This window comes from Sciurus carolinensis, chromosome 5, assembly GCF_902686445.1.
Source record: "Sciurus carolinensis chromosome 5, mSciCar1.2, whole genome shotgun sequence".
Classification (NCBI taxonomy): Eukaryota; Metazoa; Chordata; class Mammalia; order Rodentia; family Sciuridae; genus Sciurus; species Sciurus carolinensis.
Window position 1 is genome coordinate 14398067 of NC_062217.1, and position 18278 is coordinate 14416344.

Here is an 18278-nt window from a genome sequence, read left to right on the forward strand (position 1 = left end):
GAGAACCCATCTGGTCCTGGACTTTTCTTTGTTGGAAGGCTTTTGATGACTTCTTCTATTTCATTACTTGAAATTGGTCTATTTAAATTGTGTATGTCCTCCTCATTCAGTTTAGGCAATTCATATGTCTCTAGAAACCTGTTGATGTCTTCGAAATTTTCTATTTTGTTGGAGTATAGATTTTCAAAATAGCTTCTACTTATGTTTTGTATTTCAGTCGTGTCTGTTGTGATATTTCCTTGTTCATTCTGAATTTTAGTGATTTGGGTTTTCTCTCGTCTTCTCTTTGTTAGTGTGGCTAAAGGTTTATCAATTTTGTTTATTTTTTCGAAGAACCAACTATTTATTTTGTCAATTTTTTGTATTGTTTCTTTTGTTTCAATTTCGTTGATTTCAGCTCTGAGTTTAACTATTTCCTGTCTTCTACTACTTTTGGTGTTGGTTTGTTCTTCTTTTTCTAGGGCTTTGAGCTGTAGTGTTAGGTCGTTTATTTGTTGAGTTTTACTTCTTTTATTAAATGCGCTCCATGAAATAAATTTTCCTCTAAGTACTGCTTTCATAGTGTCCCAGAGATTTTGATATGATGTTCTTTGTTCTCATTTACCTCTAAGAATTTTTTAATTTCCTTCCTAATACCTTCTGTTATCCATTCATCATATAATAGCATATTGTTCAATCTCCAGGTGTTGGAGTAGTTTCTGTTTTTTACTCTTTCATTTATTTCTAACTTCAATCCATTATGATCTGATAGAATACAAGGTAGTGTCTCTATCTTCTTGTATTTGCTGACATTAGCTTTGTGGCATAATATATGGTCTATTTTAGAGAAGGATCCATGTGCTGCTGAGAAGAAAGTATATTCGCTCTTGGTTGGATGGTATATTCTATAAATGTCTGTTAAGTCTAAATTATTGATTGTGTTATTGAGATCTATAGTTTCTTTGTTCAATTTTTGTTTGGAAGATCTGTCCAGTGGTGAGAGAGGCGTGTTAAAATCACCTAGTATTATTGTGTTATGGTCTATTTGGTTTCTAAAATTGAGAAGGATTTGTTTGACATATATGGATGAGCCACTGTTTGGGGCATAGATGTTTATGATTGTTATATCTTGCTGATTTATGCTTCCCTTAAGCAGTATGAAATGTCCTTCTTTATTCTGACTAACTTTGGCTTGAAGTCCACATTATCTGAAATAAGGATGGATACTCCAGCTTTTTTGCTGAGTCCATGTGCATGGTATGTTTTTCCCCCTCCTTTCACCGTTAGTCTATGGGTATCTCTTTCTATGAGGTGAGTCTCTTGCAGGCAACATATTGTAGGATCTTTCTTTTTAATCCAATCTGCCAGTCTATGTCTTTTGATTGATGAATTCAGGCTGTTAACATTCAGGGTTATTATTGAGATATGATTTGTATTCCCGGTCATTTGATTCATTTTTTAAATTTTATTTATTTATTTATTATTTTTTTTTTTAATGCACCTTGGTTCCTCTTTTATTTGACAGTTCCTTTAGGATAATTCCTCCCTTTGCTGATTTGCTTCTTTACTTTTTATCTCTTCCTCATGGAATATTTTGCTGAGAATGTTCTGTAATGCTGGCTTTCTTTTTGTAAATTCTTTTAGCTTTTGTTTATCATGGAATGATTTTATTTCATCATCAAATTTGAAGATAAGTTTTGCTGGGTATAAGATTCTTGGTTGGCTTCCGTTTTCTTTCAGGGCTTGAAAAATGTTGTTCCAGGCCCTTCTAGCTTTTCGGGTCTGGATTGAAAAATCTGCTGATATCCGTATTGGTTTCCCCCTGAATGTAATGTGGTTCTTTTCTCTCACAGCCTTTAAAATTCTGTCTTTATTTTGTATGTTAGGTATTTTCATTATAATGTGCCTTGGTGTGGGTCTGTTGTAATTTTGTGTATTTGGAGTCCTATAAGCCTCTTGAACTTGATTTTCCATTTCATTCTTCAGGTTTGGGAAATTTTCTGATATTATTTCATTGAATAGATTGTTCATGCCTTTGGTTTGTTTCTCTAAGCCTTCCTCAATCCCAATAATTCTCAAATTTGGCCTTTTCATGATATCCCATAGTTCTTGGAGATTCTGTTCATGATTTCTTACCATCTTATCTGTTTGTTCAACTTTGTTTTCAAGGTTAAATATTTTTTCTTCAATATCTCAGGTTCTGTCTTCCAGGTGTTCTATCCTATTGGTTATGCTTTTTATGAAGTTCTTAATTTGGTTTATTGTTTCCTTCATTTCAAGGATTTCTGTTTGGTTTTTTTTTCAATATCTCTAACTCTTTATTGAAATGATCTTTTGCTTCCTGTATTTGCTCTTTTAACTGTTGATTGGTGCTATCATTCAATGCCTGCATTTGCTCTTTCATCTCATCATTCAATGCCTGCATTTGCTCTTTCATCTCATCGTTTGCTTCCCTGATCATTTTAGTTATGTACATTCTGAACTCCCTTTCTGTCATTTCTTCTGTCATGCTGTCATTGGATTTTATTGATGTAACATCTAGATTTGTTTGGGGCATTTTCTTCCCTTGTTTTCTCATATTGTTCAGGAATCAGTGGGTCATTAAGATATTGCGGATTTCCTCTATTGACTTATAATGTCCCTGAAGATTGCTAGTATATCCCCTCTTATCCTTCAGTAGCCTGCAGTCTCAGAGGAAGTTGATAATGCAGTGCTCCACAAGGAAGCTGCCTCTCTAGGGTTGGTGACCTTCAGGTGGGGTATATTCCCTGATAGTGGGCAGAGGTGCCTCCACTTGTTGACCAATGGTCGTCCAAAGGGGAACTAGACTGTGGGCTGAGGCAAGGCCTGTTTGAGCCTGTGTCTCTGGTTTTACCGTCCTTGTGGGAAAACTTCACCCGGCAGGGAAGACTCACCCAGTGGGGAGGTCTCGCTGGTCGGTTCCCCTCCTAGAGGTTCCCCTCAATCTACAACTGCCGCCTGGGCTGGGCTGTCTTCCTCTGCAACGTTCCCAGGGGCCCGGACCTACCTCCTGGGCCTGGGAGCCTCACCCTTAGCAGGCGAGTCTCCTCAGATAATCAGCCTGCAGTCCTGGAAACTTCGCTCCGCCCCTAGGCGTGTCTCTGTGCGGCTCTTCCACCAAGAAGCCGGTCCTGGGACCCTGCTCTGCACCTAATCGCCTGGCTATGCGGTCCCTCCTCTTCTGGTAAAAGTTTAAAACTAACTTGTATAAACCTCTTCACAACTTTGAATTACCTAGAAGTAGGTGAGGAACATGGTTGTTGTTGTTGTTGTTGCTGTTGTGTTTTCTTTTCGTTGTTTTTTCTTTTTGTTGGTTGATTAATACCAAAAAGAACTCAATTTGCTTTGTATTGCGATAGGATTAAGCATCTCCAATTCATCACACTAACATCTCCCATTCCTTTACAGCTCTTAGGAAATCAGTTCCATCAGTTAGAAGTAAATTAACATATCTTCTTGATTGCTTTAGTACAGTGGTCACGATTACAGGGGGAAAAATGTTCCCCTTTGCAGGCAAAAGACCTCCCGTGTATAATTGCATCCAAGGCTTTCTATTATAAAACTGGTTTTGATATGTTTATTTTAGCATAAAGTCAAACCTCCTTCCTTTTCAGCACACCTGAGAGATTTTCTAATCTCATATAGCTGCAGTTCAAGAATTTGCACTGTTGAATTCAAGCCACTGCACTCATGATGGAGGCCAAAAGTGGAAGAGAAATCCCTGCTCTGAATAATGACTGTTTTTTTCATTGAACCACCATGTAAGGGTGATGTAATTTTCCCAAAGGAATGGTTAAAGGACTTGTAATGAAATAAAGGCCAGCTTTTAAACAGCTTTCTTATCTTTCTACATTCATTTTAATTTGAACAAATTAAGATTCTCAAGGGGCCTTTTGTCAGTTTGTTTATACTGAAGGCCACATCTCTCAGCATAAAGCTTATCAGAAGTGATAATGACACTTCCAGAATCCAGGCAAAGCCCTCTTCATCCCCTTAAAAAAAAAAAAAAGTGTCTAAGGGACTAGTTGGGACAGTTAAGCTAAGCCAATTTGTCTTCAAACTAGGTTCTCAGTAGGTTAAATATAAGTGTGACAACATTAACCAACTTGATAAGCACCCCAGGGCAAATTTAAATTCATAATTTTCTTAAAGAGCATCCAATACTTTTCAAAGAACTACTAATTTGTACATAAAGATGTTCATACTTAAAATAAAAGCTGTTGTGACTGGAAGGAGCAGAAGACACGACAGTCCCACCCCCCGGATGCTCACAAATTCAAATGACTGTCTAATTACACAAGCAGCAGCTATTAGCAGCCTTGTCAATTATTTAAAACCCTGACAGCTTTGTTGTTCCGAAAAGAGCAATCCCATTCCCAAAGGGCCAGTCAACAGAGCTGTATTATCTAGGTGGCTTAACCAAAAGTTTTATTAGTTAAAATAATTCAACAAATGTGGTCCATCAAGCGTCTTACTACGGCTGAGCATTGTGCCGAACACCTTGAAAATATTAAAGAAGTTTAAAATGTGATTACTGCCCTGAAGTAGAATAAAGTCTGCCAAGAAAACCAATACTCAAGAAACAAGTAAATAAAAATAGAATGTAGCACTGACATTCACCATATAGATTCACACTGTACAGTGCATTAGCCACCAGCTACTGTTTCATTTTACTTTTGGAAGTTTGTCTACTAGAAAATTAAAATTACAGTATATTAGGTATGTGACGCATTTTCCTTACCGTTCATCTGTTTCTGGACACTAAAGTTGACTCCGTGTCTTAGCTATTGTGAATAATGCTGCAATAAACATAGGAGTGCAGATGTTTCTTCAAGATCCTGGTTTCAATTCTTTTGGATATATACCCGGAAGCTGGATCATAACTCAATTCTGTTTTTTAATTTTATTAGGAACCACCATACTATTTTCCATAGTGGTTACATCATTTTGCATTCCCACAAGAACGTACAGGATTCCAATTTGTCCATATTGTCACCAGCATTTGTCATCATTATTTTTAGCCTTTAAGGCAATCTTGCCATAAGCAATAATGTGAATGAAACTAAAGGGTATTATGCTAAGTGAAACAAGCCAGTCACGGAAGGACAAATAGTGCATGATTCCACCAACAGGAGGCATCTGAAATAGACTCAGGAGACCAGAATGGTGATTGCCAAGGGCTGTTGAGAGGAAGATGGTAAATTACTGTTTAATAGAAAATGGTTTAATTATAGAAGGGGAATGAGTTCTAGAGATCTGCTATAACATATTGTGTCTACAGCTATCAGTACCATATTATTCATTTAAAATTGTATAGCAGGGTAGGTCTCATGTTGAGTGTTCTTATCACAATAAAACAAGTAAGTAACAAAATAAAATCACATGTGACTCATGTGTAGTTTGCATTCTTTTTCTCCTGGACAATGTTTGTATAGATTATAAGTACAAGTGGAGTTTGGAAAATCAGGGAAAGAGGGGATAGGTTTTGCCCCTAGATGATGCCAATAAGTCAATTTAGGAGAAAGAGGTGCTCCAGGCAGGAGCTGAAATGCTGAATTCTAGGGGAAAAGAGGAAACTGGTCTGGAAATGTATTGGGGTTTTGAATGTTTTGGTTGAGACCAGGTGTTGGGGTCCTGTAGAGGGGCACACACCCTTTTCCAAACTTCTCACCTCATTTCAGATGTTCTTTATAATAAAATTCTCCAAAAGACATAATGCAGAGAAGCACAAGGTAACCTAATAAAACCCAGCAGGAAAGTGAGAAGTTGAGGTTCTATCTGCCACCACAAAGGTGACCTTGGACACCTGATTTATCATCTCTGCCTCAGCGATTTCCATGACCCCTTAATATTATGCAATTTCTAGTATTTCTATTAATGCCTACATTTATCCATCCACTTTAAGAATTTCTTGCCAATACATGCTTGAAGACTATCGCATAGCAAACAGATTGCTGTCACTCTAAGGTCACAGTCAGCTACCCTGGAGACTGGTTTCTCCACTCTCAGAGGTTGCTCCTGTGCTCCAGTCTTAGGCTCTCTTTAGAAATCTTTCCCCACCATTTCTACCATCTGCAACAGCCTAATTTCCAATCCCACCAAAGCAACCTGCAAAATTAAAGCAAGTCAACCTTCCCTGGCTTCCTTCCCTTGTTACACGGGTGGAGGTGAAGGACCCTTAACTATGATGCTCTTGGGAATCTAAATTACACCCTTTTCTTTTTTTTCATCCCACTTTACTTCCCAAAACCAGAAGCCTTCAAACCTCTGTGCTCATATGCCCAAACCAAAAAAAATTTGGAAAAATCCCTCTCACATTTTAAAGTCAACATCAAAAAATTACCATATGTCTTCGTATAGGATCTTATTGGCAAAGAATGTAATTTCCTCCATTTGGGAAATTTTATAACCACATTTAAAAATATCTCAGTTACTTCATTCTTTAAACACATCCAATGTTTAAAATGTGTGAAATCACCACAGTGATTTCATTTCTCTCTTCAACCAGTTAAAAAAATACATGAATAAGCACTTCTTTAAGATTAGGAAATTTTGCATCATCCTCTTTGAGCTCATAATTCTGTTCTACTTCTTCAACAAAATTTAAACTCAATATATTCTATGCTTGAAAGTCTTTTATTGATCACCTTATCATACATCTCTGTAAAAAAAAGTTGGTAAATTTAATATTTTTTAATCTCCGGGGCCATAATGTTTTAAGTGATAACATTTTTCTCCAAGATTGGGTTATCATTAAAAACAATTGATAAACACAATGTAACTTTTTATATTTTGACAAATATATATTAATTATATAAGCCAGAATTTAGATGATACTTAATTAAAATGCTTTTGACTTTTTTCAATTATTGCATAGGTCCATCAAGAATATAACATGTAAGAATGAGATGATGTTCTACATCAAGTTTATTCCTACTTTTCATTTTTTATGTAAAGGCCTAGAAGGCTTTTCATATAAATAAATAGATAGAAATGGAATGAGTTTTATTTTAGCAATGTCATTCAATTTTTTAAACTCCTGAGTTATGTGCCAGAAAGCAAATACTGATCTAGCATAAAAAAATTATTTTTAATGTTCTAACATCTGACAGTTCTATTAAGCATCCCTTTCATTTTATGGAAAACAAAAGAAAAACAGAAAGTAACTGAGTTGCAAAAGGGTTTATCGTCCTCTCATTTGGGCCATTCAGTTTCTTGATATAAATGCTATTGCTTCTGTGGGGCTCAGAGAGGCACTGCGGTAGCAGGAAGAGGATGCAGGCCTGCCTTCTTCGTCACTTCTGTCGGGCAGTATAGAAGGCCAGGCTACCCTCCTGGGATTCAGAATCACCGACCTCCACACCTACTGGTCATTCTAAATCATAAAACTCCCCAACTCCAGCTTCTTGTCTATCCCTGCCCTGCTCTTGCCCAAGAAAAAAGTCACTCCAATGTCTTGCTGGAGTGCCTCAAAGGCATCCTGACTTGTCCCCACGCCTGCTCAGGGGCGCTTTCTTTCCCACCTGCTCTCCACACTGAAGTTAGAATGACCAAGATAAATATGGAGCATGCCTGACCCATTCCCAACCTGCAGGGGCTTCCTAGTGCTGGGGCTCAACACTCATCTCTGCACCTCTTAACATTCCAAGTTCTAGACAGCCTGCATGCCTTTTTTTTCTCCAAAGGTTCCAGGACCCACAAACATACTCATTCCTCTATCTCCTTTGCCTAATTAACTCCTATTTACATTGAAGTTTCCTCCAGAAAGCCTTCCATGACCCCTATGTTAGGTTAGAACAAACCAGATGAATGTTCCTGTGGTATATTTTAAGTACAAATGAATTATCATTTATTATAGTCACAATGATGTGTTCCAGATCACCAAAGCTTATTCCTCCTAACTAAAACTTTGTACCCTTTGGTCAGCCTGCCCCTAATCTTGTCACCCCCCCATCCTGTGGTGTCCTTAACCCTTCTATCATAGCACACATCATATCATAGCACATATCGTAACACCTTTAGTGTTTCATATATGCCACTTTGAGACCTTCAACTTTATGCAAGGGCCAGCCAGACCTATCTTTTTCTTATACACCTAGTACTGAACCTGACTAATACTTCAGGTTGAATAGTTAGTGAACAAAAATGTTTTCTTATTATTTCACAAGCCAGATTTTATTATCAGTGTATTCACCCTTCTCTGAGCCCACTTGCTTGAAAGACACTATTCTCATTATCACTTGAAGGCAAGTTCAGAGTTCCTTTCTGACGACTACTAAAAGATCAAATATTCCAAAATGACTAAAGATGAAGATCTGAGCATAGAGAGTTTGCTTGTCAATTGTGTTCAGGTTGAAACAATTGAAAGAAAAAAGCCAGCTCTTTTGAGAGGACCCTGACTGTCGCTTTTATTAGCATTCCATTTAGATTAAATCATGTCAGCCATCTACATGGATCCAAGTAGGAATCTAATTGATTTAAAGGTTTTCCTTTTTCAAATGCTCTAAAGAGGCTTAAAATAGAAGTTATTAATTTCTGACAAATTTTCATATACTATATTCATGTTTGCCTTGCCTCTTATATATCAACTCTTTGTGTGATAACATTCATTATTTTTATCTGCCTGCTCACAGTAATTGACTATTAAGTATTCCAAAGTTTCTTTTGTACAGTAAAAATTAGCAAAAACAAATGTATAATTGGCTTTAATAAAACAAATGAGTGCATTGCAAAAGAGCATTGTATTTGCTAAGAACAGTTAAATTGTACTCTCTAAAAGTGTTTTCCTTATTAAACCACCCATTACAACTGCTTTTATGGAGAGCATCTTTCATGTAAAGTAGTGCAATGTGATAAGCCAACTGCTACTAAATGATCGATTTCATTTATGTAGCCAGATGAAGAGATTTCTTTCATATTAACAATCTAAGATGTACAACAATCAAGGGACTCCTTTGATAATCAATAAGCATTATTCATGTAAATAACTGATTTGCATATCAACCATTACCATGGTAAGCATTTATGTACTTGCTGGCACATAGGTAGATACTGAGGACCAGATACTTGCATAAACTTTTTTGACTTTAATGTCTTTAAAGTTTCTGTTCTGTATTCTATGCTGAGCAGTTTCATGAATTCTATTTTTGAGTCAGGTTACCTGAAGAGATTCTGTAAAGATAAGGGTCCCCATAAAAGGCAGAGAATACTGAACTCCCAGTATTGCTTCCTCAATCCCTTCCACTACTCTATTTCCCCATCCTGACAAAGATATCATCATTTTGTCATTTTTCAAGGTCTGAATCTTGCTGTTGTATTTTTCATTTCCCCATATTGTGCTGCCAACCCTCAACATTTATCCTGGGTCACCCAGTTACATGGTAATCATTTTACAGCCTGGATCATTTTTATCTTTGTCCTCACATTGGCATCAACACTTGGCAAATATTCATCTGTTCATTTTTTCCACAAATATCTACTGAAATTTTTTTTATGTATTATGCACAAGTGCTGTGCCAGGTATGTGGTAAAACATGATCAGAGGACAGGAGACAGACCTGACCTCCTGGGGCTTCTATTCATATGCATAATTCTAAGTCATAAGTGTCGTAAAGAAAACTAAACTGGTGCTGTACTGGAGAATAACAGTGGAGACCTAACTGTATGAAGAGGTTAAGGAAAGCGTCACTGAATTAATTACACTTAATATGAGCCCGAGAGAATGAGGTTGCAATATCAAAAGGAATAGAGGCACAGAGTGAGGCTAGAATACTAGACAAAAGACCTTGGAGGCCATCATAAGGAGCCTAAATTTAACCTAAGAGATGAAATTGGATTTGACTTCTAGAAAGGAAACATTTTGGTTCACAAATGCAGGAAAAGTGGGAATATTGTGCACTGAGAGAGAGAGTTAGGAGGCTGTGGTGCAGTCCATGCAAAATTATACAGCCAGCTTAGGAGGTTGAGGAGGAAAATGGACAGCAGCAGAAGGCTGGAGACAGAGAGGGTGAGAGTTATAGATTTCAATGACCAAGTAGATCTGAAATATAAAAGTGACCAATTACAAATGAGCCCCAGTGTCCTTTCTTAAGCATCTGGGTAGGTGACAGTAGTCCTTACTGAGGTAAAGGAGACAGAAGGGAAAGGGTGGGAAGAAGGATGGAGAAGCATTCCATTTTGGACACGTTCAGTTTGACGAGGCTTTAGACAGCTGATGGAGAGGTCAAGGTAGCAGTTGGAAACAATACTAAATTCACAGGTAAAGAGTAAATCTAGCAGAGAGAGGGTAGAAACAAAGGTGGGCCAAAAGGGCCTACATTAGCTGTTAGGAGCACCAACATTTCAAGTCAGAGTTGTGAAAAACAATCAAGTGAGATTCAAAGAAAACCAGGAGGGCCTGGGGTTAAAGAAGACTAGTTGAGAGTGTTTCAAGAAAGTAAGAGCTGCTCTCACAATGTCTTTTAGAAAAAAAAATGGTTTTTACTGATTGAAAATGTAACAAATATAACTTTGCAAAAATTGAAGCAATTCAGAAAGGTTAAATACTAGAAGTCCTCTTATAACTCCTGCTAGAGAACAGTTTGTGAAATATTCTTTTAACTCTTCCTATGCATAAAAACATATTAAATACATAATATTATAAGTTAAAAAAAAGGGGGAGTGGTCAATTAAATCTAGTGCTGAATAAAACCTGAGAAAAAAAGCACTAATTTAGTGTCCCTGAATGAGGTCATGTAAAGGTCCTGGTGACCTTGAAAAGAACAATTTCAACTGGGTGTTGAGGTTAAAAGCAAGACTAGAAGTGAAGCATCAGAGACAGTGTGTATAGACAATTTTTTGAAGAGGATGATTATTAAAAGTTAGGAATAAAGCAGATGTCGGAGAGGAATATGAGTTTAAGGGTTTTAAGTTTGTTTTTATACAGAGAAGGAGGAAGAGGACAAGAAGTACGGAGAGGGGATGTTTCCCCTACTGTAATAAAAAGAACAATCCAGGTGTTTGGTTATGAGAAAATAAATAAATGTCTTTTGGACACCTTCTGATATCCTAATAGCCTAAAAGGCAAGGTAACCAGTTGGTGGAGAATTGGGAGGAAAAGATCTGAAAAAGACTTGAGAGGACAGCATTTCAGGAAGTGAGAAGGTGAACCCACTGGAGCAGGATCCTAGGACAGGAGTTTAGCACCAACAGGTCATTGGAGGTTTGTGATCACAAACTTACAATTAAACCTCTGTAGTCCTCCTGGGTGTTTTATCTCTAGGACTATTCAGCTGCTTGGTGCTAGCATGGAGACAGTGGGTGACAGATTCACAATATCTGTTTTTCTAGAAATAAATGATAGAGGGAGAAAGGTAAAAGGAGTTAAGGGCTTTTGCAAGGGAGTTGCTACAGGAGAAAACACAGAATCTAAGCTGGGTAGGTAGGAAAGTGAAGAGGACAGTGGAGGCAATGTGTTGTAGGTAGCAGGGGAGAAGGCACTGGCAAGGTAGGGGCGGGGCAGGGATGAGTGAATCAGTGTCCAGGCCTCTAACAGCGATAGGCTTAGGGAGAGGAATAGGACCATGAATCAGGTACCCAAATCTGAAATGACTGAACAGGGATGACGAAGAGATCAGTAGATGACAAGGATGTGAAGATGAAGATGGTTATCCCATCAGTGTAAAATCCAAAAGACTAAGGGCTTTGGATGAGGAGGACAGGGAGCATTAAAAAGTAACAGAGAACCACGGGGGGAAACAATCCATCCCCCCACCTCCATTTATTTATTTATTTATTTATTTATTTATTTATTTATTTAACCTTTCACTGAAATTATATTGGCCTTTTGGATAGAAACAGAAATTCATTTTCCAGGGATGCTCTCACCATATTTCAACACAGGGCTTCCTCTGATCTTTCTTTTTGGACCCAAAGTAGCCTGTTCTAGAGCACCCCAGGTTCTCAGGTACTCAGGCTGTGACAAAAGAATGATTTCTGTCTGAGGAGACCATGGAGAAGCCCAGAAGGGAACATCGGGTGGCCAGAGTGCAAATCCTGGTTTTCTGTCTGCTCACACCACAGAACTTCCTAAAAGCCGGACCCTGGATACCCCTATCTTCCATTCCTCTGCTACTAACTACATATAACGATGAAACACCCAATATCCATCCACACATTCAGACACACATTTCTTCTAATATTGTACAAACTACTCAGGGAATTGCTTCTTTTCCACTTAAAGACACTCCACAGAGATTTTTTCTAATGACATTACATATTCTTCTATAATGTGACCTTAATAAATTCATCACATCACATTGGCTAAATCAGCAGAGAGAGATTTAAGCAATTTACTATCGTCGTACATCTAGACTGTTTCCAAATTTAGGATATTATAAATAATGCTGTAATGAACACTTAAGCCACATGTCTTTGAAGACATCACTAATAATTATTATCTACAGCAAATCCCTTGACATGGTGTTTTTGGTCATAGAAAAGAGGTGTTTTTAAGGCTTTTGTGATATGTCACCCCCTTGTCCTCAAAGGAAGTTTGTATAGGCAGTATCTAAGAATCCTCTTGTACCTTGCCAATCCTGCAAATATTATTTACTTATTTTTAACAGATGAAAGAGCTGGACAGAGGAGTCTTGTTCATTATCAGCATCCATTCCAGAACCTGCTACGCTGAAGTGCCGTGCCATTGTCTGTCCTATCCCACACACAGTACCTAACAACATTCATTCCACACAATTCCTCTAAAATGTCTCTCTCGCACTTCTTTCTGCTCCTGCATCCTGAATATAAATTATTTTCTCTGCTGTTATTTTGACCAGGTTAACTCTTTATAGAAAAGTCCCCCACAGGCTTCCTGGACTAAATGTAAACTACTTCACAATTTTTATTTCTCATTTACAGACTGGCTCAGACCCCGTCACTAACCTCCTAGAAGCTTGTCATTAGCCGGCTGCCCCACCTCCCCAAACCCCCAGGCCTATCAAATTTAATTTTGGGATGAAAGCTTCAGGTAAACACAAATTGCTATCATTTCATCTTTTTCTATTATATTTCATTATCTCTTTTATTATTTTCCCAATTTCCTTCTGTGTTTTTGCTCTTCCACAAAACTGGTTTTATTTTGATTTGTTAGGTATCTTTTCCAGTTTTCATCTCTGTATCTCTTTCCAGTTCAGATTTATTTTGCTCTAGCTCCTCAAACTATGGTAATTTCTTATGTATTTCAAACCCTTTATAATCAAATGAGTGCTTTATATTTGTCAAGTTCAAAATTACATTTCCCACTGGCTTCTGCTTTCAATAAGACAGTAATAGCTACTATACAAAACTAAAGGAATAAAAAGAAAAAGAACCAATATAGAACACTGTAAAGTCCTACCCATTCCTATGGACATGACAAACCCTTTATATATGGTATGTTCTATAGCTTCAAGAAAAAAACAGTCCTTTTCATGGATGAAATTCTACACCTGCTAGCCTGAGAGTGGTCTCACTTACAGCAGGAAATAGAATTTAATTCTACTTCGACTTTTTTTCCAATTTGTAGGGAAAAGAAGCATATCCACACCACAATTAGAGGAAAACACATTCTCTCAATAAAAGTCAATGGTTTATTAAGGGAAAACAGATGTATCCATCAGGCAACAGATTCTTTTGCATTGTCATTCAAAAAGAATGCTTAACATGCTCAGGAAAGCATGGAATTAAACTGTGATGGTTTCTTGTTTAGTGTGCACAAAATAAGTAGGTCTCTTTTTAGTAGAGCAAGTCCATGTGACCCTGGGCTCACACACCTCAATACCTCCACTCTTGGAACAGGATGGCTGATTTCCTTCCAAGCAACTTTGTAACCCAAGTCTCCGTGGGAACCTCACGATCAGTCGAAGGCACCTCTGCCACTCCTGCTTGCTGTCATTTTTGAACACTACCCCAGGGATGATCATCTTTAGGTGCAATCCTTTTTTCTGCTCTCATCTTCTTACTGCTCTTCCCTTCCTCCTGAATCCACCTGATTCCTCCCACAGCCGATGCCTCTCCAGTCCTTTATCTCTGGACTCTCTGGAAACATCCCTACCCACTCCCCCTCTTTCCCAACACTCCACCCACATCTTCGCAAGCTCACCTCAGAATGCTGAGAATGCTTCATTGCCCTATCTAGATCCTGCCTTTTTAAGAACTGGCTCTCCCTCACACCCTTTTAGCCCCTTCTAATGAGACTGCTTATCCTCTCGCACTTACCCCACATTCTTGTGTAATATTTGCTCTGCCATTTCCAAACTGTTACTTTCCCGCCCCTGCATGACACCTCTTGGAAGCTGATGCCATCTGCCTCTACTATCCCCAACTAGTTCTCTTCCTTGTTACCATGATCCTGTGATCTTTCTCACAACCAGTGAGGGCTTTGGCATCTGTCTTTCTCTGGCCCTCACATCCTGCCATTCATCTGAACAATTCCTTAGCAACTCACATTGACAGCCATTGTTGGACAGTGTCATATATCAAGCTACCTCTCCTGTCATCCTCGGAATACACACTCTGAAGACAGTCTCCTGACATTCCATTTTTCTCACTCTTACACCTGAACTCCCTCCCAGTCTACGTGCTTTGTTTCCAGGTCCAGGACAGATCCACTGGGTCACTTGTGCACCTGCCCAGCTGTACCGTGCTTCACTCCAGCTACCATGTTCATCTCTTATGGGTGTACAAACAGCACCGCCAGAAACAAGCGTGTGGTCATTCACATTGGTGCCATGAACATTTTTATTTTCACCTTTAGGGGAAAAATAGCTTTTGCCTCCTATGACTGGGAGGGGCCGAGGTGGTGTCGAAATGTCCTGATTTTCACGTATACTCTCTCAGCACTCTTCTTCAAACCCCACCTTCCACATAAACACATAATCTTAGAAATAATAGTGAGGATAAACTAGAAAGCATCTTACTTGCTACTTGAAATTGGGTGCATGGGCCTGTGGCATCAGCATCACTCAGGACTTGGGAGCTTGTGACAAACTCAGGATTTTCAGACACACCTCCAACCTAATGAATCAAGAGCTGCATGTTTGCAAGATCATCAAATGATCTATAAGCCCATTAAAGGTCAAAAAACCCTGCCACGGCCCCACCTGTTCTTTTCTCCAATCCCTCCTTACGTGCAAACACACACACACACACACAATGTAAAATTATGAAGCCTCACTGAGATGGTCCCCTCTCCATTTTCCTAACTGGCTATTTCCACTTCCATCTTCATACCTCTTTTCCTATCTCTGACTCTGGCCTTATACTTCCTTTAAGATAAGACATATATCTGGGTGGGAGCTCCCTCAGTTTCCTTGACTCTAGTCCTAAATTTGTAAATCTTCCCAATTATCCTCCTCTCTTTCTGTTCATCTTGAGCTCTCCATGTTAATTCCTCCTGTCCCATCTAAGTCCTTCAGGACTCTGATGTATGAATCCCCTACTTTCTCTTTTAAATCACTTGCCGTTACTCTCCATTGGCTGGCTCTATTACCTTAGCCGATACAAGCATTCAAACACTGCCCATCTTTGTGTGTACACATGCTGGGGATTGAATCCGGTGCCTTGTACATGTTGAGGCAAGTTCTCTACCAGCTAAGCAACATTCCCAGTTCTGACACTGCTTGTCTTTTCCAAAACTTCTCTTGTCCTTGACTTTCACACCAAGCACCACCTTGTCACTTCATTTCATTTGGTTTTCTCAAGAGATATCTACATTCATGCCTCTGCTTCCTCTGTTCCCATCCAGTCCTTTCTTGGCTTCCTGGCTGCTTCTCTATGCATCCATGGATACTGGCCACCATCAAAGTTCCATCTCTTCTCACGTGACTCACTGGTCCCAAGTTTCCTCAGCTGTAGACTTTGACTTTAATTTTATGCTTTTGACTCTCAGATCTGCATCTTTATTCCCATACTTAGAGCTGGAGGTCCAGATAAATATACTTAGGAGCTCAAATTCAACATATCCAAAACTGATTCTGTGATCCCACAAAATCATTTCAGTGACCCCATCTGGTTGATGAATAAATCATCTATCTAGCAGTTCAGACCAGAAATTAAAATTTTTCCTGGACTTCATTTTCCCCTCCTGCTACTTCTCCATTCCTAGCCTGACATGGTCCTAGCTTATTTTCCTGCCATAACCTTACAGCTACTCCAATCCATCTTTGAATTAAATGTTCACTCTAGTCATATCATTACTCTGCTCAGGGTCCTTCAATAACCCATTACTCACAGGATAAAGTTTAAACACTTCAGTATTATATGATAGATCTTTCATGATCCTAAGTTCTAATACCCTTTTGAACTTCTCCTGCCAATCCAACATATTCTTCCTATGACAATCACATATTCACATACTTGCCTTTCTTGAACATAACACATACATTCCCAACTCTATACATACTTGAGACTATTCTTCTTTTCAACCCAGGTAATTCTTTCTCATCATTTGAGACACTGCCTAAATGTTGTCCCTTCTGTGAATGCTTTCCTTTCCCTACCAGTCCAAGAAGAGTGAAGGGTTTCTCCCAGTGTGCTCTCCAAGCAAATTAATTTTATATCCCTTTATTTCTGCATGCATCACTTTATTTATTAGAGCTTAAGTGGGGTTTCCCCTTGAGACATTGATCCCCTAGAAGGCTGAAATTGTGTTCTATTATTTATATTCTCAATACCCCTCTGATAAAGACTATTTGTGTCCTAGTCATATGGCAAAGTAATATAGTGAAGCTCTTACCCTGAATGTGATGGTAGAGGTAGGACCTTTGGGGGGTAAATAGATTAGATGAGATCAAGAGGATGGGGCCCTCATGGTAGGATTAGTGCCTTCTAAGAAGAGATATTGGAGGCCTGGCATGCCCATGTGCTCTTTCTCTCTCCCTCCCTTTACCCCCACAACCCCTGAGAGAGTGAGAAGGTAGCCATCTGCAAGCGGGGTGCTGAATCTGCCATAACCTTACAGCTACTCCAATCCATCTTTGAAATAAATGTCCACTCTAGTCATATCATTACTCTGCTTAGGGTCCTTCAATAACCCATTACTCACAGGATAAAGTTCAAACACTTCAGTATCATATGATCACCTTGATCTTGGACTTTCCTGTCTCCAGAACTGTAAGAAATAGATGTCTTTGTTTAAGCCACCTAGACCATGATAGTTTGTTACAGCAGCTCTACAGCATTTTGTCCTAACGCCAGTAAACAGACATGACCAACGTGCCAGCCAGTTCTTAACTTGCACAAGGTATTATAAGTGATAACTGAATGAACAGTATATAGAGGAATGAAGAATAGAGTGTGTTCTCTAATACCAAAGTGACAGCCTTCACAAAATCAAGAGAAAACGAATCAGTACCTCTTCTGGGTTTTATAGCACAAAATATGGCTCACAAATTGAGCATATTTTTAATATTGCCTTTTGCATTATGTATGGCTCTACAAAAGAGTAAAACAAGATTTTGAAATGGTCAAAGTTCGGGTTCCCTTATTATAACCGGAAACTTTCTAAATTTGAAAAGTATCTTCTGCCATTTCTTGCCTGAACTACCTGTGCCTCAGGACCTCAGCCCTCCAGGGTTCCTCCCACCATCCTGCTCCCCTCACACTCCTTGACTTATCCCATCTCTCCCTGGTTCTTCTTCCTCCTTCCAGGGTTAGTCAGAGAATTAGTATGGTTTAAGGTTGGGAATGAGCATTTAATTACATTCTGTTTTGTAATATGGATATGCTTTTTCCCATCTGAATGAAAAGTTCCCTGAAGGCAGGGATAAAGCTTAATTACTTTGCACAGAGTTTCATGAAATGTATTAGGGCAGGGCAAAAGCAAACTACAGCCCATGGACCAACACTGACCCACTGTCTGTATCTGTATGGCCACAGGTTAATTATGTTTTTATATTTCTAACTGGTTGAAAAAAATAAAGAAAAATAATATTCATGATGTGAAAACTACATGAGATTTCAAATTTGGGGTAGTTATAGCGTCTTACTGGAGCATCGCCATACCTACTCATGTATGTATTGTTGATGGCTGCTTTCACATCACAACCACAGAGCTAAATAGCTGTGACACAGACCATATGGTCTGCAAAGCCTGAAATATTTCCTTGATTCTGTTTTCTAACCTCCACATTAGAAAGTTGAAGCAATTGAATTTGGTTCTCTGAGGTTATTAAAATATCATCTCAACATACCTCTCCCTCATCAAAACAATTTTTTTAGTGAGTAAGTAGAGAAAATAAGAGGAATCATAAATCCTCTCT

At 38.7% G+C, this 18278-nt stretch overlaps 1 protein-coding gene across 1 annotated transcript in view; it reads right to left on the minus strand.

The window, feature by feature from the left end:
• Hs6st3 (heparan sulfate 6-O-sulfotransferase 3) overlaps nt 1-18278 on the minus strand; it is a 671322-nt gene that overhangs the window by 498494 nt on the left and 154550 nt on the right. The window lies entirely within an intron of this gene.